This window comes from Meles meles, chromosome 1 (assembly GCF_922984935.1).
Source record: "Meles meles chromosome 1, mMelMel3.1 paternal haplotype, whole genome shotgun sequence".
Taxonomy (NCBI): Eukaryota; Metazoa; Chordata; class Mammalia; order Carnivora; family Mustelidae; genus Meles; species Meles meles.
Genome location: NC_060066.1, coordinates 141132011 through 141156054, shown reverse-complemented (window position 1 = coordinate 141156054; position 24044 = coordinate 141132011). Strand labels below are relative to the sequence as shown.

General features: G+C 39.5%; 1 pseudogene; it reads left to right on the top strand.

Annotated features, from left to right (window-relative positions):
- The first annotated feature begins 5210 nt into the window (after window positions 1–5210).
- On the top strand, window positions 5211–6047 carry LOC123953295 (annotated as a pseudogene).
- The last annotated feature ends 17997 nt before the right edge of the window (window positions 6048–24044 follow it).

Sequence of the window (24044 nt, the reverse complement as noted above, 5' to 3'; positions counted from 1 at the left end):
TTTGGAAACCCTGGGGCACTATGCTCCACAGGTGGACAGAGGCATGGAGCTGAAATGAGGGCTCTGGAGCTTTGGTGACACGTTGAAACAAGTAATAGCTACACATGCCATCACGTTTTTCTAGTTTCTAGTTCACCTCCTCCACGGGGGTGGAGGGTGCAGTGGAAGGAGGTGTCTCAAGAGTCTGCACCTTCTCTCGAGACAGAGGTGACAGGTGTCCCCTCAGGGACAGTGGTTTAGTTGTCCTTGAACACCTTGATGTAGTTTGCTAAGACCAATTAAGTCATGTCACTTTTCTGCACAAGATCTTAAAAGCTCCTAATTGCAGTTAGAAGGAAGTTCAGTCTCCATACAAGGCCTGTAAGATTCAATACAAGAGATTTAAAAATCATGTGTGTATTTTTCCCTGATGAAAAAGCAACCAATTTCCTGAAATTGAGCCTGTTATGAAAGTAGATCTTCATTGTTTTCAGTTACGATCTGAATTAAAATTGCAGGAAGTACTGTTTGTTTCATGTGGACTTGAATGACCTCAGAGATTGTTATTCTGGCTTGAAATCTTTATGTGAGTTTATTTTAAAACATGTGACTATCTGGTTCAAAAGATAGAAGGGATTGCAGCAGATAGGAAAGTCTGTGGAGCAGAGGTTGAAATAGGGCCAGAGTTTGGGTGCGGCTCCCAGTAACAGCAACAAGCAGAGGCCTTCCATTGTGTCAGCTTTCTGTCTAACCCCTTGAGGATTTTATGTTGTTCCCACTGAAACAGAGACAAATAAGCACGCTATGTCTAGGTCTAAATATGGGCATATGTAGTAGAAGTATGTGGATGAGAAAAGAGAGGGTGGGAAAAGTTTAGCTTGTTTTGGGGGGAGAGGCAGGAAAGGTATAGAACAAAGTTCTCTTAAATAAAAAAGTACAAAGCTAACAAAAATAAAATTCAAATGTTTGAATTTGGGAGGAAAAAACCATACTATCAATTACACTTCAATAATAAACATTAAAAAAAAAACCAATGACTTGTTAAATTCATAGGAAGAGAAGGTAGAATGGTGGTTCCCAGAGGTTTGGGGGAGGGGAAAATGTTAAGTTTTTTAATGAGTATAGTTTCAGTATTTCAGAATAAAAAGTTCTGGAGATCTGTAACATAATAACGTGTATATAGTTAACAGGACTGAACTGTATAGTTACAAATTAAAAAAAATACCCAAGAAACAATAATGACTGGAAGCATGTGCAGTTGGGAAGGAAAAAGTTTATTGTTTGTCAGCAGCAAGAATATGGGTAGCCCTTGGTGTTTTAAATCTTTGTACACACCATCTGGTCATTTTAGGAAGCTGTGAGTTGATCTATTGTCAGGGCTGCTGATGTGCTGGGAATCATCACTGGGCCTCATCCAATTCATTCTCCATTCAGTCATCACAGTGGATTTTTTATTATTATGTTAATCACCATCCAGCATATCACTAGTTTCCACGATTTTTAAAAAACTACCAATTAAGTCATGTCACTTTTCTTTTTTTCTTTTTTTAATTTTTTAAAGATTTTTATTTATTTATTTGACAGAGAGAGATCACAAGTAGGCAGAGAGGCAGGCAGAGAGAGAGGAAGGGAAGCAGGCTCTCTGCCAAGCAGACAGCCTGATGCGGGACTCGAACCCAGGACCTGAGATCATGACCTGAGCCGAAGGCAGAGGCTTAACCCACTGAGCCACCCAGGTGCCCCTCATGTCACTTTTCTGCACAAAATCTTAAAAGCTTCTATTTGCAGTTGGGAGAAAGTTCAGTTTCCATACAAGGCCTGTAAGATCCTACACAATCTAGCTCCTGCCTGCCGTCCTCTAAAGTCATGCTTGCTGTCTCTCCTTCGCCATGTGGATTGTCATTCAGGTAAACACAGTCTCTCTTCTCCAGTAAGCAAATAGGCACAGTCTTCTGCCTGAAACTCACTTCTCTCATATCTTTCCTAGTTGTGCTCTTACAAATTCATCATACTTTTACTTCCTCAGGGAAGGATCACTGAACTGAACTCAGAAGAATCACTGAACTGATTAATCTAAACTGGGGCTCCTTCTACATTTACTCTTTGTAGCCTGTACTACTTTTTTACAATGTCAGATGTTCGAAGTCTCATTTGTTGATATAACAGTTTGGTTAATGTTTTATTTCTAGATAAAAAACTCCATGAGCATAGGGACCTATGTTGTTTTGCTAAGCTAAAATCCTTGCTCCTTTCCATACTGTGTAGCAGTCAATATGTATTTATTGAATGAGTAGATGCAATCATGTTTAGAAGTGCCTGCTTTGGTGTTAGTAAGGACTATGTTTGATTTTGATTCCTAGCATCTTGGCATTTTGATCTCATGAGACAAGCTATGGAAAATCCATCCCATAATGCTCATAAATGATTTAATGAATGTGAGCTTTTGTTACTGACTATCTAGTGTTGACCTTCTTTTCATCCTTTTCATTGCCATCATCATCATCTTATCATGTTTTCTTTACAATGGATGGGTCATTAATCCAAAGATTAATTAATCTTATCTTTATGAGATAAATACCTTATACCAGAAGTGGTAAGTTTAGAGGCTTTACTTAGATTTGGTATATATTTCCAGTGAAATGAAAGTTTTGGATTTCATTCTGAGTTCAATTATTTAATATTATCCCGAGTAAGAAAATGAAAAGGATTACAAGAACCTTTGACATTTGACAATATTTTAAGGTTTTTAAATATTAAAATATTTAAATATTAAAATGCTTCACATCAAAATGTTAAAAAAATTGATAAAATTTGGTAAAAATTCTTACCCATTGATAAACCAACACAAAAACAGAGACTGGGAGGATTTATATTATGAGTTGGTAAGTTGGCTCCTGTTACTGTTGTCTTCTCCATAGAGAGTTAATTTAAACACATTTTGAAGCAAAGAAGACCTCTTTCTTTTGTCAAGTGGCCCCTCCTTCCATGCTTTCACCCAGCCCTTATGGCTGTTTAGACCCTGAAATACCTATTATGAGAGTAGAATGTGATTATTTGGAGATGGTTTTATTTATTCCAGTTCAGTAGTACTCAACTGTGGTGATTTTGCACCAGTGGTGATTTTTCAAAATGTCTGGAGCCATGTTTGCACTTGATCTTAGCCAAAAGGCCGAGAAGCTATTGGAGCCATATTTGATTGTCACAGCTGGATTGGTTAGTAGAACAGGTACTACTGGCCTCAGGGGATTAGAGGACAGGGTTTTGCTAAACTTAAGCACAGCTCCCACAATAATCCAGCCCCAGATCAAGAGTGCCCAGGCTAAGAAACATTTTGTAGTGCAATGAAAGAATAAACTCCTGCTGGCCAGGAAAGAATTACTGGCTCCAGGGTCACTTGGATGGCTCTGTCGGTTAAGCATCTGACTCTTGATTTTGGCTCAGGTCATGATTTCAGGGCTGTGAGATCAAGCCCTGGGTCAGACTCCATGCTGGATGTGGGGCCTGCTTGAGATTCTCTCTTTCCCTCTGCCCCTCTGCCCGGCTCATGCTCTCTCTCCTCAAAAAAATAAATAAAAATAAAAAAGAAAAACTGTCACAAATGGATTGTTGAGTAAAGAAGTTATTCAGAAAAGAGTACATGAAGTTATTTTATATGAAATTCAGAAACAGATTAATTTTGCTTGGTGATAGGAGTCTAAATAGTGTTTAACATTGACTAACCATAATGAAGGAGGTTAATGTAGACTGCATTCCCATATGAATTTGATTCTATTTTCAAGTGTATTCTGTTGGTCTATTTCCAAATGTGGACCCCAGAGGCATACTCAGAATTCTAGCTATTGTTAGATGTAAGTCTGTTAACTTGGATCTAAAAGTAAGGAGATTGGCTAGTAAAAGTTGAACTGTTAAACAACCTCATCCTTTCATGAATAAGATTTTATATCAACAATTTATAAAATTATATTTTTCTTTAAAAGTACTTTCTCTCATTAGATCATAAGAGGATACTTGCAAGAGGATGCTTGATTTAGTCTAGAAAACAGGAAGGATATCACACCCTTTCTGATGATATTTACCCAATATGAATGTAATACTTGGGTGTTATGTAAGGTTAGAGGACAATTTCTTTGAGGTTCTCTAGCCACAATTATTCTGCTCGGAGAGAGCTCATGGTCTGAATGGCATTAATTTTCACCCATATGTTAAAAGAAAAAATGGGAACTTCTAAACTGATATAGAAACCTGATAGAAACACTTCCAGGTAGGAAAATAAGAGAATTCTCCCTATGCTGTGTGCTGATTCAGGCAGATTCTCCTTCTTGGAAATAACTGCAGCATTCCTATGTCTGTGCTTATCTACTAGCTTTAGACCAGCATGTCAGCCCTTGATGGTTGTAAGATTCCTGCTAACTGGCAATGACCTTGGTAAAGCAACCCATTTTCTGCTTACATTAGATATGATTGATTAGAATTTCTATTTGAGAGGCACCAGAATGACTCAGTTGGTTAAGCATTCAACTCTTGATTTCAGCTCAGGTCATAATCTCAGGGTCATGGGATAGAGCCCAATGCAGGGCTCTGTGCTCAGCACAGTCTGCTTGAAGTTCTTTTTCTCTCACCTGCCCCTCTCCCTGTTTACATGCTTTCACTCTAAAATAAATAAATAAATAAATAAATAAATAAAATCTTTTTAAACAAAGAATTTGTACTTAATACCCTGGAAGCCCCATTTAATTTTGGCTCTGTTAGAATCTTCTAATACAGCAGCATATACCAAAGGGATGTTATTTAAAACATGTAGCCTTTGATGTTTTCACATTCTTGCATATTCTAATTTTCTGCCTAGGGCTCTTTTCCACAGGTGAGAGCTCAACTTGAGTAATAGGTGCAAATACAACAAAATTTACTTTATACTCCTTTTTCCAAGAGGCACAGGACCCTTCTCTCATATGCTCAGCCAACTATGAGGGGCCAGCCAAGTTTATCTGTTGCATTAGATGAAGAATAAACTATGGTAATCACAATGAACAAATTGTGATAGGTAATGTATTTAAATGCATTCTTTAAACTTTAAATTACAAAAACACATAGAACACAAACTTTTTGTTAGAGTAGAACAATGATATGTTGAAAACACTGTTATATTCAATTTCTCTATGTTATATTCTCCAGGCTTTGGAAAATAATGTCACATAAAAGTAAAATATGAGGTTCATCTTCAGGCGGCAGCCATGGCAGTTCAAGAGGATCTGGTGCAGCGGGAGATTCACTAGAACTGGGCAAACCAAGAATACATTGAGGTTATCACCAGCAGCAACAAGAAAATCGCAGACTTTCTCTGCTCGTTCGATATATCTTGTCATTCAAGACTTGCAACTCTAAATGAGAAATTGACAGCCCTGGAACAGAGAATAGAGTACATTGAAGCGTGGGTGACAAAAGGTGAGACCCTCACCTAGCGCTACACCTTGGTGCTGCTGGGAAGTTGCTTCATGGAACACAGGTTGATGTGGGAAAGACCCCAGCAGCCTCAGCTCCTTCTTCTTTCCTTAAAGAGCAACAGGGCTTATTCTTGTTTTTGTTTTTTCAAAAGCGTGGACTTTGGCTTCTGCCAGGTATGTTGGAGTTGATGTGGCATGTGGGAAGTCATCCAGGGAAGCTCTTGGAACCAACATTAGGCATTTTATCTTTTAAGTAGCATTTTGTAGAATTATCTGTCAGTGTATGAGGAGCTCAGAGCCAGATGCCTGGGACTCTTTGTTAAGGTCCTCCACACCTCTCTTTCTCTCAGACTTTCCTTACAGCTCTCATTGCCTCTGCATTGATTCTAGAAACAGTCTTTGTCTCCTTTTCACCTGTGGTGGGGGTTGGGAGGCAGTCCTGGCTGAGACACTTATGCCCTGCCAAGGTGGCCACCAGAGAATGTTGTTGCTAACCTACCAGTTTCTTGTCCTTTGGGGGAGGTAAAGGCCAGGCCCCCAGTTGGCTCGAAGGGACATTTTCAGATTTTCTTTCTGTCACTTGGGGTATCTTTGCCTCTCTTATTTCCCTAATAAACTCCTCAACTTAAAAACAAACAAACAAACAAAAAAAACCAAAAGTAAAATATGAGCCACAAATAGCCAAATAATAATCACTGGATTTGTGTAGTCTCCCCTTCAGAGTTAGAATTAAAGGGAGCTGTGGGAAGATGTGAATTTTAATGCATTTTTGAAATTAAAAACCTGGCCTGTGGTGTCAAAGTTCTGAATGGGCCATGGGACATTTAACTTCCAATAAAAAAAGTAGGGAAGTTCAAGCCTCTTCAGAAGTAGTTTTCAAAATTTTATGTACAAGAGAATCACCTGAGGTGATTGTTAAAGACCAACCCAGATTATGTCAGGCACCCTGCTCAGTGGAGAACGTGCTTCTCCCTCTCCCTATGCCACGCCGTCTGCTTGTGCTCTCTCATGCACACTCTCTCTCTTCAAATAAATAAATAAAATCTTTTAAAAAATATTAAAAAAACACCTAGACTCTTATGGCCCAGAATTTATACATATAAGTACCACTGGTGAGTTGGATGTTTCTATAGGAAAAATGACCATGATCAAAGCTCAGTTTTGACTGAGGTGTTATTTTTAACTGATAGAAGTCAATTATGTAAGGATTCAATTCATTTCTACATAGAGACCTACAGAGGATTCACTTCAAGGCTCATTAAGTATAAGTAATAGAGTCTACAGGAGACTCATTTTAAACTGAAAGATGTTTCCAGATTGAAGTTGAGGGGATAGAGAACCATTGTTCATGCTAGTGGACCTCAAAAGAAAGCTGGGGTAGCAATCCTCATATCAGAAAAATTAGATTTTAAACCAAAGTCTGTGGTAAGAAATGTAGAGGGACACTATATAATACTCAGTGGGTCTATCCACTTTTTACCAAGAAGATCTAACAATTGTAAATATCTATGCCCCCAATGTGGGAGGAGCCAATTACATAAACCAATTAATATTCAAAGTAAAGAAACCATTGATAATAATACATTAATAATAGGGGACTTCCAACATCCTCATTCACAGCAGTACGCAGATTATCTAAGCAAAAGATCAACAAAGAAACAAGAACTTTGAATGACACACTAAACCAGATGGACTACATAGATATATATGGAACATTCCATCCTTAAACAACAGAATACTCATTCTTCTTGAGTTCCAATGAAACTTTCTCCAGAATAGATCACACACTGGGTCACAAATTAGGTCTCAACTGATACCAAAAGATTGAGAACATTCCCTGCATATTTTCAGACCACAATAAGAGGAAATAAAGAAGGAACTCAAACACTTGGAGATTAAAGAATAGCCTGCTAAACAATGAATGGGTCAACTAGGAAATTAAAGAACTTAAGCAGTTCATGCAAACTAATGAAAATGAAAACATGTCAATTCAAAACTTACGAATACTGCAAAGGCAGTCCTAAGAGGAAGTACATAGCAGTCCAAGCTAATCTCAAAAAATTGGAAAAATCCCCAATACACAAACTGATCTTACACCTAAAGGAATAGGAGAAAGAACAGCAAATAAAGCCCAAGCCAAGCAGGAGAAGAGAAATAATAAAGATTAGAGCAGAAATCAATAAAATAGAAACTAGAAGAACAGTAGAATAGATCAAGGAAACTAGAAGCTGATTCTTTGAAAGGATTAATAAGATCAACAAATCTCTGGCCAGACTTATAAAAAAGAAATGAAAAAGGATGCAAATTAATAAAGTCATGAATGAAAGGGGAGAGATCAAAACCAATACCAAGGAAATACAGGTAATTGTTAGAACATACTATGAACAACTATATGCCAGCAAATTAGGCAATCTAGAAGAAATGGATGCATTCCTGGAAACTTACAAAGTTCCAAGATTGAAACAGGAAGAGGTAGAACATCTGAACAAACAAATAACCAACAAGGAAATTGAAGCAGAAATCAAAACCTCCCAAAAAACAAGAGTCCAGTGCCAGATGGCTTCCCAGAGGAATTCTACCAAACATTTAAAGAAGAAATAATATCTATTCTACTGAAGCTGTTTCAAAAAATAGAAATGGAAGGAAAACTTCCAGACTCCTTCTATGAGGCCAGCATTACCTTGATCCCAAAACCAAACAAAGACCCCATCAGAAAGAATTACAGACCAATATCCCTGATGAAGGTGGACACAAAAATACTCACCAAGATACTAGCCAATAGGATCCAACAGTACATTAAAAGGATTATTCACCACGACCAGGTGGGATTTATTCCTGGAATGCAAGGGTGGTTCAACATTAACAAATCAATCAATGTAATAGAGCAGTTAATAAAAGATGAGAATCATATGATCCTCTCAATAGATGCAGAAAAAGCATTTGACAAAATACAACACCCTTTCTTGATTGAAACTCTTCAGAGTAGAGGGATAGAGGGAACATGTCTCAATGTCATAAAAGCTATCTATGAAAAGCCCACAGAAAATATCATTCTCAGTGGGGGAAAATTGAGAACTTTTCCCTTAAGGTCAGGAACATGACAGGGATGTCCACTCTCACAATTGTTGTTCAGCATAAGTACTAGAAGTCCTGGCCTCGGCAATCAGACAACAAAAGGAAATAAAAGGCATTTAAATTGACAAAGAAGTCAAACTTTCTCTCTTTACAGATGGTATGATACTTTATGTGGAAAACCCAGTGGGGTGCCTGGGTCAGCTCTGGCAGTTAAGCATCTGCCTTTGGCTCAGGTCATGATCCTGGGGTCCTAGGATCAAGCCCCACAGCAGGATCCTTGCTCAACAGTGGGCCCACTTCTCTCTCTCCCTCTGCTCTTCCCCTGCTTGTTCTTTCTCTCTGTCAAATAAATAATTAAAAAGGAAGAAAAGAAAACCCCAAAGACTCCATCCCAAAATTGCTAGAACTCACACAGTGATTCAGCAATGTGGAAGGATGCCAAATCAATGCACAGAAATCAGTTGCATTTGTATACATTAACAATGTGTCTGAAGAAAGAGAAATTAAGGAATCCCTCCCAGTTACAATTGCACCCAAACTCCCAAGATGCCTAGAAATCAACCTAACCAAAGAGATAAAGGATCTGTACTCTGGAAACTACAGAACACTTACAAAAGAAATGGAGGAAGACACAAATAGATGGAAAAGCATTCCATGCTCATGGTTTGGAAGAATAAACATTGTTAAAATGTCTGTGTTTCCCAGAGCAATCTACACATTCAGTGCAATCCCTACCAAAATACCACTGATGTTTTTCACAGAGCTGGAACAAACAATCCTGAAATTTGTATGGAACCAGAAAAACACTGAATCGTGTTGAAAAAGAAAATCAAGCTGGGGGCATTGCAATGCCTGACTTCAAGCTCTCTGTTACAAAGCTGTAATCATCAAGACAGTATTGTACTGGCACAAAAGCAGACACATAGATCAATGGAACAGACGAGAGAGCCCAGAAATGGACCCTCAACTCTATGGTCAACTAAACTTTGACAAAGCAGGAAAGAATAGCCAATGGAAAAAACACAGTCTCTTCAATAAATGTTGCTGGGAAAACTTGACAGTTACATGCAGAAGAATGAAACTGGACAATTCGCTTACACCATACATAGGCAGTCTCTTCTTGGTCACAGCAACTTCTTTCAAGACATGTCTCTAAAGACAAAAGAAGCAAAAGCAAAAATGAACTATTTGGACTTCATCAGGATAAAAAGCTTCTGCACAGCGAAGGAAACAATCAACAAAACTAAAAGGCAACCTATAGAATGGGAGAAAATATTTGCAAATGACAGAGCAGATAAAGGGCTGATACCCAAGATCTAAAAAGAACTTTTCAAACTCAACACCCCAAAAAACAAATAATCCAGTTGAAAATGGGCAGAAGACATGAACAGACACTTCTTCAAAGAAGACGTACAAATGGCCAACAAACACATGAAAAAATGCTCCATATCACTTGTTATCAGGGAAGTGCAATTCAAAACCACAATGAGATACCATCTTACACCAGTTAGAATGGCCAAAATTAACAAGACAGGGCACAACAAATGTTGGAAAGGATGCGGAGAAAGGAATTGTTGGTAGGAATGCAAGCTGATACAGCCACTCTTGAAAACAGTATGGAGGTTCCTTAAGACATTAAAAATAGAGCTACCCTATGACCCAGCAATTGCACTACTGGGTATTTACCCCAAAGATACACATGTAGTGAAAGGAAGGGGCACATACACCCCAAAGTTCATAGCAGCGATGTTCACAATAGCCAAACCATGGAAGGAGCTGAGATGTCCTTCAACAGATGAATGGATAAGGAAGATGTGGTTTATATCTTCTGGAATGGAATATTACTTGGCCATCAGAAAGGATGAATACCTACTATTTGCATCAACATGGATGGAACTGGAAGGTATTAAGCTATGTGAAATAAGTCAATCAGAGAAAAAACAATTACCACACCAGTTTCACTAATATGTAGAATATAAGGGATAGTGCAGAGGACCATAGAGGAAGGGAGGGAAAACTGAATGGGAAGAAATCAGAGAGGGAGACAAACCATGAGAGATTCTAGACTCTGGGAAACAATTTGAGGCTGAAGTAGGGAGGGGGTGGGGAAATGGGGGAAACTGGATAATGGGCATTAAGGAGGACATGTGATCTTATGAGCATAGGGAGCTATGCGCAACTAACAAATCACTGAACACTACATCAAAAACAAATGGTGGACTATATGTTGGCTAATTGAACTTAGTAAAAAAAGTATAAAAATTTTTTAAGAAGTATAAACAATGGAAATATAAATTTAAAAAAAACAATCTTTTCTGATGATAATTTTCTGTAAACTCCTAAATGAAGACTATTGTTGTTCTGTATGTCCAGAAACAGCCATCTATTGAAGGGAGGATGGTACTTGATCTGAGAGGCCATCAGAGAAATGAGCCTCCTTTTCTGAAAATCTGAATATGGGCATGGAAGCACTTTAAAAGATTTTGCTTGAGAACTGTGAGTTTAAACTTACCTCACACATCACCATTCTAGTATATGTGCCCAAGGGATGTAGTTAGATATCAGTATATTTTAAGTGCACTGAGATACAGGCTTTTTCATTGGGAGACAGCCATTCTGGTTTTGCCTAGTGTTCCCTATAACGGGCTAAACATTATGGACACCTGGCAAGGGTGTGGGTTGGTTAGAAAATACTGCCACCTGGGGCACTCTTTAGATTAATTAAATCAGATGAGGGCAGGAGAGAGAATTATTGGTACTTCCTCAACAGCTAGGTTGAGAACCAGTGGTCTATCATAATATACATTACAGAGAGATGACTTGAGGTCATGGATAAAAGCGTCTCCCTGCACCTTTTTAAAGGACCAGAAGAAGACCTGTATCTCTCCATGCAGTGGTCATTCCATCCCACTTGCTGCTTCCCAGGGTTATGTGATATGACAGGAGGCTGTCACCTCCCAGTACCCTCTAGTTCAAGTGGAGAAGTTGAACTCCCGCAGAACTGAAACCAGTAACTGGCCCCTCCTGGCTAGACTATCAGGCCACCTTCTTCCTTATCTCTCCATTCTTCCAGTGCTATTTTGAATTAGAGATGGAGAACTTCAGGCTTATGGGTAAGTTGCACGTAGCAGAAGGCTTGTGAATGAGCATTTCTCATTCTCATCACTGCAGGGCAGTGAGTTCAAGAGCAAGCTCTCAGCTGCCTTTCTCAGCCTCACTCCCCGACTCTCCTCCTACCCTGCTGTCTCCCTTATGGAAGCTGAAAGAATATAAGGACATCATCACTGCCACAAAGGAAATGAAGCAGATGATAAAACCTGGAACACCAAGGAAAAGGCCAGAGAGGCCAAATAAATATGAGACCAAGTAGATTTCACAGCAATTAATACAATGAAGAAAGAGAAGGTCCTTTCACCATGAGAAGCTGTCTGTTCATCAGGAGGACATCAAAATCATAAATGCTTATGTATCAAAAACAGATTTTCAAGATGGAGGAAACAAAATCTGACAGAACTTCCAGGAGAAATAGACAAATTGATAATTATAGATGGAAATTTCCATACCTCTATCTCAATAACTGCTAGGAGAAGCAGAAGGAAAACCAGCATATAGAAGACCTGAAGAACTTTATTGACTAACCTGTGCTGATTGATACTTATGAAAGATTTCACCCAACAATGGCAAAGTGCATATTCTCTTCAAATGAACATAGAACATTTCCTAAGGTAGAATATATGATGGAAGGAAATAAAACATGTCTTAATAATTTATTTTTTTAAATAATTTGGCTAGACTATTTTAGTGAAGTTTCTTTCCCCCTCACTGTGAAGTGTCTGGTATCAGTCCTCAGACAGCCCATCCTTGGGCATGCACACAGTCACCCTGGGATGGCAGAGATTTTATCAGGCTTTTCTTTGTCTCCTTCCCAAATCTGTCTGTCTTCCATTACTGGTATCACAACCAGCTGGCAAAACTCCACTAGTTTCCAGCTGATTGCTCTATGTGCTTTTTTTTTTTCCATTTTATTTATTTTTTTCAGCATAACAGTATTCATTGTTTTTGCACAACACCCAGTGCTCCATGCAAAACGTGGCCTCCCTATTACCCACCAACTGTTCCCCCAACCTCCCACACCTGACCCTTCAAAACCCTCAGGTTGTTTTTCAGAGTCCATAGTCTCTTATGGTTCGCCTCCCCTCCCCAATGTCCATAGCCCCCTCCCCCTCTCCCAATCCCACCTCCCCCCAGCAACCCCCAGTTTGTTTTGTGAGATTAAGAGTCATTTATGGTTTGTCTCCCTCCCAATCCCATCTTGTTTCATTTATTCTTCTCCTATCCCCCTAACCCCCCATGTTGCTTCTCCATGTCCTCATATCAGGGAGATCATATTATAGTTGTCTTTCTCCGATTGACTTATTTCACTAAGCATGATACGCTCTAGTTCCATCCACGTCGTCACAAATGGCAAGATTTCATTTCTTTTGATGGCTGCATAGTATTCCATTGTGTATATATACCACCTCTTCTTTATCCATTCATCTGTTGATGGACATCTAGGTTCTTTCCATAGTTTGGCTATTGTAGACATTGCTGCTAGAAACATTCGGGTACATGTGCCCCTTCAGATCACTATGTTTGTATCTTTAGGGTAAATACCCAGTAGTGCAATTGCTGGGTCATAGGGTAGTTCTATTTTCAACATTTTGAGGAACCTCCATGCTGTTTTCCAGAGTGGTTGCACCAGCTTGCATTCCCACCAACAGTGGAGGAGGGTTCCCCTTTCTCCACATCCTCGCCAGCATCTGTCATTTCCTGACTTGTTAATTTTAGCCATTCTGACTGGTGTGAGGTGATATCTCATTGTGGTTTTGATTTGTATTTCCCTGATGCCGAGTGAGGTGGAGCACTTTTTCATGTGTCTGTTGGCCATCTGGATGTCTTCTTTGCAGAAATGTCTTTCATGTCCTCTGCCCATTTCTTGATTGGATTGTTTGTTCTTTGGGTGTTGAGTTTGCTAAGTTCCTTATAGATTTTGGATACTAGCCCTTTATCTGATATGTTGTTTGCAAATATCTTCTCCCATTCTGTCAGTTGTCTTTTGGTTTTGTTAACTGTTTCCTTTGCTGTGCAAAAGCTTTTGATCTTGATGAAATCCCAATAGTTCATTTTTGCCCTTGCTTCCCTTGCCTTTGGCAATGTTCCTAGGAAGATGTTGCTGCGGCTGAGGTTGAAGAGGTTGCTGCCTGTATTCTCCTCAAGGATTTTGATGGATTCCTTTCTCACACTGAGGTCCTTCATCCATTTGGAGTCTATTTTCATGTGTGGTGTAAGGAAGTGGTCCAATTTCATTTTTCTGCATGTGGCTGTCCAATTTTCCCAGCACCATTTATTGAAGAGGCTGTCTTTTTTCCATTGGACATTCTTTCCTGCTTTGTCAAAGATTAGTTGACCATAGAGTTGAGGGTCGATTTCTGGGCTCTCTATTCTGTTCCACTGATCTATGTGTCTGTTTTTGTGCCAGTACCATGTTGTCTTGATGATGACAGCTTTGTAATAGAGCTTGAAGTCCGGAATTGTGATGCCACCAACTTTGGCTTTCTTTTTCAATATTCCTTTGGCTATTCGAGGTCTTTTCTGGTTCCATATAAATTTTAGGATTATTTGTTCCATTTCTTTGAAAAAAATGGATGGTATTTTGATAGGGATTGCATTAAATGTGTAGATTGCTTAAGGTAGCATAGACATTTTCACAATATTTATTCTTCCAATCCAGGAGCATGGAACATTTTTCCATTTCTTTGTGTCTTCCTCAATTTCTTTCATGAGTACTTTATAATTTTCTGTGTATAGATTCTTACCCTCTTTGGTTAAGTTTATTCCTAGGTATCTTATAGTTTTGGGTACAATTGCAAATGGGATTGACTCCTTAATTTCTCTTTCTTCTGTCTTGTTGTTGGTGTACAGAAATGCAACTGATTTCTGTGCATTGATTTTATATCCTGACACTTTACTGAATTCCTGTACAAGTTCTAGCAGTTTTGGAGTGGAGTCTTTTGGGTTTTCCACATATAGTATCATATCATCTACGAAGAGTGATAGTTTGACTTCTTCTTTGCCAATTTGGATGCCTTTAATTTCTTTTTGTTGTCTGATTGCTGAGGCTAGGACTTCTAGTACTATGTTGAATAGCAGTGGTGATAATGGACATCCCTGCCGTGTTCCTTACCTTAGCAGAAAAGCTTTCAGTTTTTCTCCATTGAGAATGATATTTGCGGTGGGTTTTTCATAGATGGCTTTGATAATATTGAGGTATGTGCCCTCTAACCCTACACTTTGAAGAGTTTTGATCAGGAAGGGATGCTGTACTTGGTCAAATGCTTTTTCAGCATCTATTGAGAGTATCATATGGTTCTTGTTCTTTCTTTTATTAATGTGTTGTATCACATTGATTGATTTGTGGATGTTGAACCAACCCTGCAGCCCTGGAATAAATCCCACTTGATCGTGGTGAATAATCCTTTAATGTACTGTTGAATCCTATTGGCTAGTATTTTGGCGAGAATTTTTGCGTCTGTGTTCATCAAGGATATTGGTCTGTAGTTCTCTTTTTTGGTGGGATCCTTGTCTGCTTTTGGGATCAAGGTGATGTTGGCCTCATAAAATGAGTTTGGAAGTTTGCCTTCCATTTCTATTTTTTGGAACAGTTTCAGGAGAATAGGAATTAGTTCTTCTTTAAATGTTTGGTAGAATTCCCCTGGGAAGCCGTCTGGCCCTGGGCTTTTGTTTGTTTGGAGATTTTTGATGACTCTTTCAATCTCCTTACTGGTTATGGGCCTGTTCAGGTTTTCTATTTCTTCCTGGTTCAGTTGTGATAGTTTATATGTCTCTAGAAATGCATCCATTTCTTCCAGATTGTCAAATTTGTTGGTGTAGAGTTGCTCATAGTATGTTCTTATAATTGTCTGTATTTCTTTGGTGTTAGTTGTGATCTCTCCTCTTTCATTCATGATTTTATTGATTTGGGTCCTTTCTCTTTTCTTTTTGATGAGTCTGGCCAGGGGTTTATCAATCTTATTGATTCTTTCAAAGAACCAGCTCCTAGTTTCATTGATTTTTTCTATTGTTTTTTTTTTTTTTTTGGTTTCTATTTCATTGATTTCTGCTCTGATCTTTATGATTTCTCTTCTCCTGCTGGGTTTAGGGTTTCTTTCTTGTTCTTTCTCTAGCTCCTTTTCGTGTAGGGTTAGGTTGTGTACTTGAGACCTTTCTTGTTTCTTGAGAAAGGCTTTTACCGCTATATATTTTCCTCTCAGGACTGCCTTTGCTGTGTCCCACAGATTTTGAACTGTTGTGTTTTCATTATCATTTGTTTCCATGAATTTTTTCAATTCTTCTTTAATTTCCTGGTTGACCCATTCATTCTTTAGAAGGATGCTGTTTAGTCTCCAGGTATTTGGGTTCTTTCCAGCTTTCCTCTTGTGATTGAGTTCTAGCTTCATTGCATTGCGGTCTGAAAATATGCAGGGAATGATCCCAATCTTTTGATACCAGTTGAGACCTGATTTGTGACCCAGGATATGATCTATTCTGGAGAAGGTTCCATGTGCACTAGAGAAGAATGTGTATTCTGTTGTTTTGGGATGAAATGTTCTGAATATATCTGTGATGTCCATCTGGTCCAGTGTGTCATTTAAGGCCTTTATTTCCTTCTTGATCTTTTGCTTGGATGATCTGTCCATTTCAGTGAGGGGGGTGTTAAAGCCCCCTACTATTATTGTATTATTATTGATGTGTTTCTCTGATTTTATTATTAATTGGTTGATATAGTTGGCTGCTCCCACGTTAGGGGCATAGATATTTAAAATTGTTAGATCTTCTTGTTGGACAGACCCTTTGAGTAGGATATAGTGTCCTTCCTTATCTCTTATTATAGTCTTTGGCTTAAAATCTAATTGATCTGATATAAGGATTGCCACCCCAGCTTTCCTCTGATGCCCATTAGCATGGTAAATTTTTTTCCACCCCCTCACTTTAAATCTGGAGGTGTCTTCGCATCTAAAATGACTTTCTTGTAGGCAACATACTGATGGGTTTTGTTTTTTTATCCATTCTGATACCCTGTGTCTTTTGATTGGGGCATTTAGCCCATTAACATTCAGGGTAACTATTGAGAGATATGAATTTAGTGCCATTATTAGTCTGTAAGGTGACTGTTACTGTATATTGTCTCTGTACCTTTCTGATCTACTACTTTTAGGCTTTCTCTTTGCTTAGAGGACCCCTTTCAATATTTCCTGTAGAGCTGGTTTGGTGTTTGCAAATTCTTTCAGTTTTTGTTTGTCCTGGAAGCTTTTTATCTCTCCTTCTATTTTCAATGATAGCCTAGCTGGATAGAGTATTCTTGGCTGCATGTTTTTCTCGTTTAGTGCTCTGAATATATCATGCCAGCTCTTCCTGGCCTGCCAGGTCTCTGTGGATAAGTCTGCCGCCAATCTAATATTTTTACCATTGTATGTTACAGACTTCTTTTCTCGGGCTGCTTTCAGGATTTTCTCTTTGTCACTAAGACTTGTAAATTTTACTATTAGGTGACGGGTTGTGGACCTATTCTTGTTGACTTTGAGGGGGGTTCTCTGCATCTCCTGGATTTTGATGCTTGTTCCCTTTGCCATATTAGGGAAATTCTCTCCAATGATTCTCTCCAATAGACCTTCTGCTCCCCTCTCTGTTTCTTCTTCTTCTGGAATCCCAATTATTCTAATGTTGTTTCATCTTATGGTGTCACTTATATCTCGAATTCTCCCCTAGTGGTCCAATAGCTGTTTGTCCCTCTTTTGCTCGGCTTCTTTATTCTCTGTCATTTGGTCTTCTATGTCACTAATTCTTTCTTCTGCCTCATTTATCCTAGCAGTGAGAGCCTCCATTTTTGATTGCACCTCATTAACAGCTATTTTGATTTCAACTTGGTTAGATTTTAGTTCTTTAATTTCTCCAGAAAGGGCTTTAATATCTCCAGAGAGGGTTTCTCTAATATCTTCCATGCCTTTTTTGAGCCTGGCTAGAATGTTCAGAATTGTCATTCATAACTCTTGATCTGACATATTACCAATGTCTGTGTTGATTAGGTCCTTAGCCTTCGGTACTGTCTCTTGTTCTTTTGTTTGTGGTGATTTTTTCCGCCTTGTCATTTTGTCCAGATAAGAGGATATGGAGGAACAAATAAAATACTAAAAGGAGGGGCACCTGGGTGGCTCAGTGGATTAAGCCGCTGCCTTCGGCTCAGGTCATGATCTCAGGGTCCTGGGATCAAGCCCCGCATCGGCCTCTCTGCTCTGCAGGGAGCCTGCTTCCTCCTCTCTCTCTGCCTGCCTCTCTGCCTACTTGTGATCTCTCTCTCTGTCAAATAAATAAATAAAATCTTAAAAAAAAATACTAAAAGGATGGCAAAGACTCCAGAAAAATGCGCTGTAACTAAATGAGAAGAGACCCCAAATTGTGGGGGGGAGAAAGGGGATAAAAAGAGGTTCAGAAAAAAAAAAAGAAAAAAATTTAAAAAATAAAACAAATAAAGAAAAAATATAAAAAAGAAAGGAAAAAAATATATATTTATATAAACTAGTCAAAAAACGTTAAAAAAGAAAAGGGTAAAAGTTTTAAAAAATTTAGCAGAAGAAGAAAAAAGAAAAAAAATTGAAAAAAGAAGAAAAAATTTGAAGTAGCCGCAAGACTAAAGAATCATGGGGAGAAAGCCATGAGTTCCGTGATTTGCTTTCTCCTCCTCTGGAATTGCGCTGCTGTCTTAGGAATTGAGCCTACTTTCCTTGATAGATGAACTTCGTCCTGGCTGGATATTTTGTTGATCTTCTGGGGGAGGGGCCTTTTGTAGTGACTCTCAAGTGTCTTTGCCCGAGGCGGGATTGCACCGCCCTTTCCGGCGGCCGGACTAAGTAATCGGCTCGAGTTCGCTTTTGGGAGCTTCTGTTCCCTGAACGCTTTCCATAGAGTTCCGGAGGACGGAATGAAAATGGCGGCCTCCTAGTCTCCGGCCTGGAGGAGCCGAGAGCCTGGGCCCCCACTCCTCAGTGCGCCCCCAGAGGACAGCACCCTATCACTCCCGTATCCCCAGCCTCTAGCCGCGCTCCGAGCTCACCCAGCCCGCGACCTGTTCAAGGTAACCCCGAGCTGAGAGTTCAGTCCTCGGCTCTGTCTCTGCAGCCGGCTTCTCCGTTCTAAAACCTGCGAGCTCTGTGACACTCTGACACCCCCATCCTTCTGTGACCCTGCGGGACCTGGGGCCACGCTGACCCCGCGTGGGCTTCACCCTGGTTTAGCCTCTGGAGCAATGTCCCTCAGTGGAACAGACTTTTAAAAGTCCTGATTTTGGGGGCGCCTGGGTGGCTCAGTGGGTTAAGCCGCTGCCTTCGGCTCAGGTCGTGATCTCGGGGTCCTGGGATCGAGTCCCGCATCGGGCTCTTTGCTCTGCAGGGAGCCTGCTTCCCTCTCTCTCTGCCTGCCTCTCTGTCTACTTGTGATCTCTCTCTGTCAAATAAATAAATAAAATCTTTAAAAAAAATAAAAAATAAAAGTCCTGATTTTGTGCTCCGTTCCTCCGCCACTTGCCGGGAGCTGGCCCCTCCCCCCGCAGTCTATCTTCCCATTGTTTTAGATTCACTTCTCCGCCAGTCCTACCTTTCAGAAAGTGGTTGATTTTCTGTTTCTAGAGTTGCTGTTCTTCTTCTCTTCGATCTCCCGTTGGATTTGTAGGTGTTTGCAATGTTTAGATAAGCTATCTAGCTGATCTCCTGCTACCTGATGTAGTCTCAGCCTGCTACTTCTCCGCCATCTTGACTCCTCCCTCCAGCTGATTGCTCTATGGTTTTTGACAGTGCCTTGGGAAATAATTGCTCCAGTCCAATCCAATCAAACTCAGGGAAGTATCGTTTTTGAGGCCAGTTGGAGTTCTGAATGCAGAACTGAACTTCTGAAAGAAGAATGCTTAACTCCCTTTTCTCTGGTTCTCTCTGATGAGTTAGCTGCCCTATGTTGCTTTTAATTAAGAGGAGTATATAATTTCTTAATTGATGACTACCCAAATTGCCATTGGTTTTTAGGCTTGGACTTAGGCTTGGACTCCCCTAAAATTGGTTCCAAACAAAGTCAGTTCCTCTGGAGAGAGCTTCAGATTCTCCCTCCCCCCACTTAATTCTTTATTTTTATTTTATTTTTTCCACCAAACTTAATCACTAAGTTGTACAGACTTTCTCCTTTTGGTGTAAGCCTTCTCACACTTGTTGCTAGGTTCAACTAGTTTCCCAGAGAGATATGTACCAAAAAAGACTGAGCAAAAATCTGGCTCTTTTTCAAATTGGTTCTTTGCATGAAGGCTCCAAGTAAGATGTTCTTCAGTGTGGTCAAATCAATTCAAGATTGTTCTGTCAAGATTCAAAGTTCCTGTGTATGTTAACTCCAGCAGTTTCTGAAATCTATCAGCCTTCATCTGACTCCAATCAAGGAAGACATTATTCTCACAAGTGCTTCTGTAGATCACACCGAAATACTCAGTAAATAAAGCAAACACATTCCTATGAGCTTTAAACTGGAATTCCCTAATCACTACGGTGCAGTCACAAAGAAAACCTGCTTCCTGTTGTTTGTTCATCCTCTCTAAAAGGTGCTCACAGTGGTGTGAAAACTGCATTTTGATATCAGAATGGAATTTTACCTTTGTTCTAGAGCAATCCAAGAGGGAAAAGTTTCTTCACACTCTCTCTGCTATCTTGGAAGGATACCCCAGAGTCTTTTATATTATGGACCCTCTCCTCCCTTCACACAAAATCTCTGAGCTGTGGTCCAGGGAGGATAGAAGTGGTGAGACAGTGGCCCACTTCCCTCTGAGTGACACCTCTGCTTTAAAGCAGGGTGCTGGGCAAGGCCAATAACCTCTTGTTTTCTCTCCTTGCTCTCCTGAAGTGGAACCTCTGCCCCATGAGTGAGCCATGAAAGTGTGAAGGATTCCAGTATTCTCCACCTGCTGCACCAGCCATAGCTCTTCTACCCAATCAGTGGGAAATGGGTAGAGGGAAGGAGCCCCTCACTTCTTAGCTGCACTCATTAGGAAATTAACCTCTGCCACTCAGAGCTGGGGGTGATGAAGAATGGTGGTGGTCTACCCCTCTCCATGTGATATGTTGTCCCTTGACTGGAAACTGAGGGTAGGGAGATCCTTGTTTTCTTGGCCACACCTATCCAAAATGGATGTTCTGTTTCCTGTGGAGCTGAGAGCGGGTGGCAGGGGATGTTGTGGGTAATGGCTTGAGTGCCATGGACTCTCACTGTTCTTTCCAAAATTCAGTAAAATTTCTTAAATATTATTTATTTGCTCTATGTCCCTAGGGCAGCTTCCAGAGGCTTTAAATGGTTGCTTTTTAAACAATTTTAAACATTTTTAAACATCATTGTTTTGCTGGAAATTCAATGCCATTCCAGAAGTTGAATTCAACCATTTTAAAAATAGTTTAGTGTAGGGGCACCTGGATGGCTTAGTCAGTTAAGTGTCTTCCTTCAGCTCAGGTCAGGATCCCAGGGTCCTGGGTTAGAGCCCTGCATGGGGCTCCCTGCTCTGGGAGCCTGCTTCTTCCTCTCCCTCGGCTGTTCCTCCTGCTTTGGTCTCTCTCTCTGTGTCAGATAAATAAATAAATCTCTAAAAAAAAAAAAGTAGTGTGGCAGTATCAAGAACAGAGAAAGATCTTTTCCTGTCTCACAGGAAGTGGCTTCATAAGCCTACAGCTGGAAACAATGGTGAGATAAATGTTCACCATTTTCAGCTGAAGGAACACCCAGCTTTTCTCACCAGCCATCTCCCCACACAGGCACAACTGGGAACACTACCCTCTCTCCTCCTCCACTATCATTTTCCGGGAACCACAACAGTATCGCCAAAGGACTGCCACCAAGCATCCACTAAAAAGCAGTCACCTAACAGATGTAGCTAGATGACGTTTTTCAGGAGTTGCCATGCAACTTTTTCTTAGGGCCTGTTTATGTTCCAAAATATGACTTATTGTCATGAAATCCATGTCTGTTCTTCAGTTCTTCCTTCCTTTCTAGGGAGTGCTTAGAGATCCAACAGTTAGAAAGTAAAAGAAACTTGGAATGTTTCCCTTCTCCTCTGCCCAGTCCTCACAAAACAAGAGAAATAAATTCAAGGAGAAGCAGTATACTTGTGGGAAAGTATACCACATCTTTTGGAGGTATTCAGCAAAATCATAAATGATACAAAAATATATTTTTTTAAATATTTTATTTATTTGACAGAGATCACAAGTAGGCAGAGAGGCAGGCAGAGAGAGAGAGAGGAAGGGAAGCAGACTCCCCGTTGAGCAGAGAGCCCAGTGTGTGGCTCGATCCCAGGACTCTGAGATCATGGCCTGAGCCGAAGGCAGAGGCTTTAACCCACTGAGCCACCCAGGCACCCCCAAAAATGTTTTATCTTGGTATGCTTTGACCCTTATTTGGGAAAGAAGAACATAGCAATCATTCTGTTCCTTATTTCATTTCATTTCATTTCATATCAGAGGGAGAGAGAGAGAAAGGTGCATGAGCATAAGCCAGAGAGCTGCATACAGAAGGAGAAGCAGGCTCCCTGCTGAGCAAGGAGCTCAAAATGGAACTCAAGCCCAGGACCCTGGGACCATGACCTGAGCTGAAGGCAGACACTTAACCGACTGAGCCACCCAGCCTTTCCCAGTCATTCTGTTGCTTTGAAAGCCTGAATTAGAATGTCTTAGACAGGAAGCTATGGAGTACTACTTACCCTCTTAAACCCACTCTCACAGCAAACCACTTCATACCTTCTGAATATCAAGCAAGCAAGAAATAGGCATTGTGATATTTCCTCTAAATATATTAGCTTTTATCTGATTAATGACCTTGGTTAGAATTCCACTGGTCAAACTGAAGAACAGACATGCATTTTTATGATGAAAAATCATACTTTGGAACATAAAACAACTCTCAATAACTTAAAAGGATTAAAATCATACAGAATATGTTCCCTGACATAAAAAAAATTAGATTAAAAATTAATTTCAAAAATCTATAAAATGCAAAATATTTGGAAACTAAGCAAGCACACGTATATAACTCTAGAGGTAAAAGTAAAATCACAAGGGTAAACTAGAAAGTATTTTAAAAATAAACCATATCAATATTTGAGGAATGTGATTTAAGCAATGATTATAGAGAAATTTGGAACTTTAAAACTTTAAAACTTCATAACATACAAAAGAATTAAAATCACTGATTCAACTGATGTCCTAAGAAATAAGAAAGAGGAAATTAAATGCAATTTGTATAGAAGAAAGAAAATTATAAAACAAATTATAAAATTATAAAACAAAACTTAGCATGGTCAAGAAAAAATCACCAGTATAAAGAAGGAAACTGAATATATTGTGAGATACCCTGCACAACTGTGAACCTAATGGAGAAATTTCATAAACATCTTTATGCCAATACAGTTGACAATCTGGATGAAATCGATTCCTTGAAAATTCCAGCCTAACAAAAGTGATGCAAAAAGAGAACATTTGAATAACTATATATAAACTAAAATTAATTTTAGAATTAAAAACCTTCTCAAGAAAACAGCTTAATGAGCAGATAGATTTATTGGTGAATATTATCAAATTTTGAAAGAAAAATAAAACCAATTATATACTACATTTTTCAAAAAAATGTTATAAGAATTTCCTGAGTCATTTTTGGGGCCAGCATAAAACTGACCCCTAATTATGATAAGAACATTACAAGGAAATAAAATGAGACAGCAAGCCTCTGAAGAACTTATACTACAAAAATCCTTAACAAAACATTTGCAAATTGAAAACAGCAAAATAAACTAAGTGTATTTAATCATGACCAAGTAGAGTTCTCCCAAGAAAACAAGACTGACTTTTCATCCAAAAATCAACAAATGCAATTCACAAAATTAAGAGAATAAAGAAGAAAATAGACACAGAAAAAATATTTGACAAAGTTGGCTTGTAATCTTAACTGAGGAAGAATGAAAATCTGTAGGCAAAATGGGAAAAGAGCACTTTCTAAATTGGATAAATTTTATCAGTGAAAATCTAAAATGAATATTCTATGCCACAGTGAACTATTGAATATTTTCCATCTTCTATCAGGAGAAAAAAATGGATTTTTCTCTCACCACTTTGATTAAACCTTACACTAGAGATCCTCAGGTAATATTAGAAGTCCTTGTCAGTGCAATAAGGCAAGGGCAAAAATGGCATAAAGATTTTAAGAAAGAAGCAAAGCTGTCTTTATTAACAAATAAAGTGATTCTTTTGCCTCAAGGTAGTCTCTTCACTTTATCAAACACATAGCCACTGGGGGCGCCTGGGTGGCTCAGTTGATTAAGGGGCTCCCTTTGGCTCAGTCGTGATCCCAGGGGTCCCGGGATCAAGCCAAATGTCAGGTTCCCTGCTCAGCAAGCAAGTCTGTATCTGCCCCTCCCCCCTCTGGTGCTCGCTCTCTTGCTCT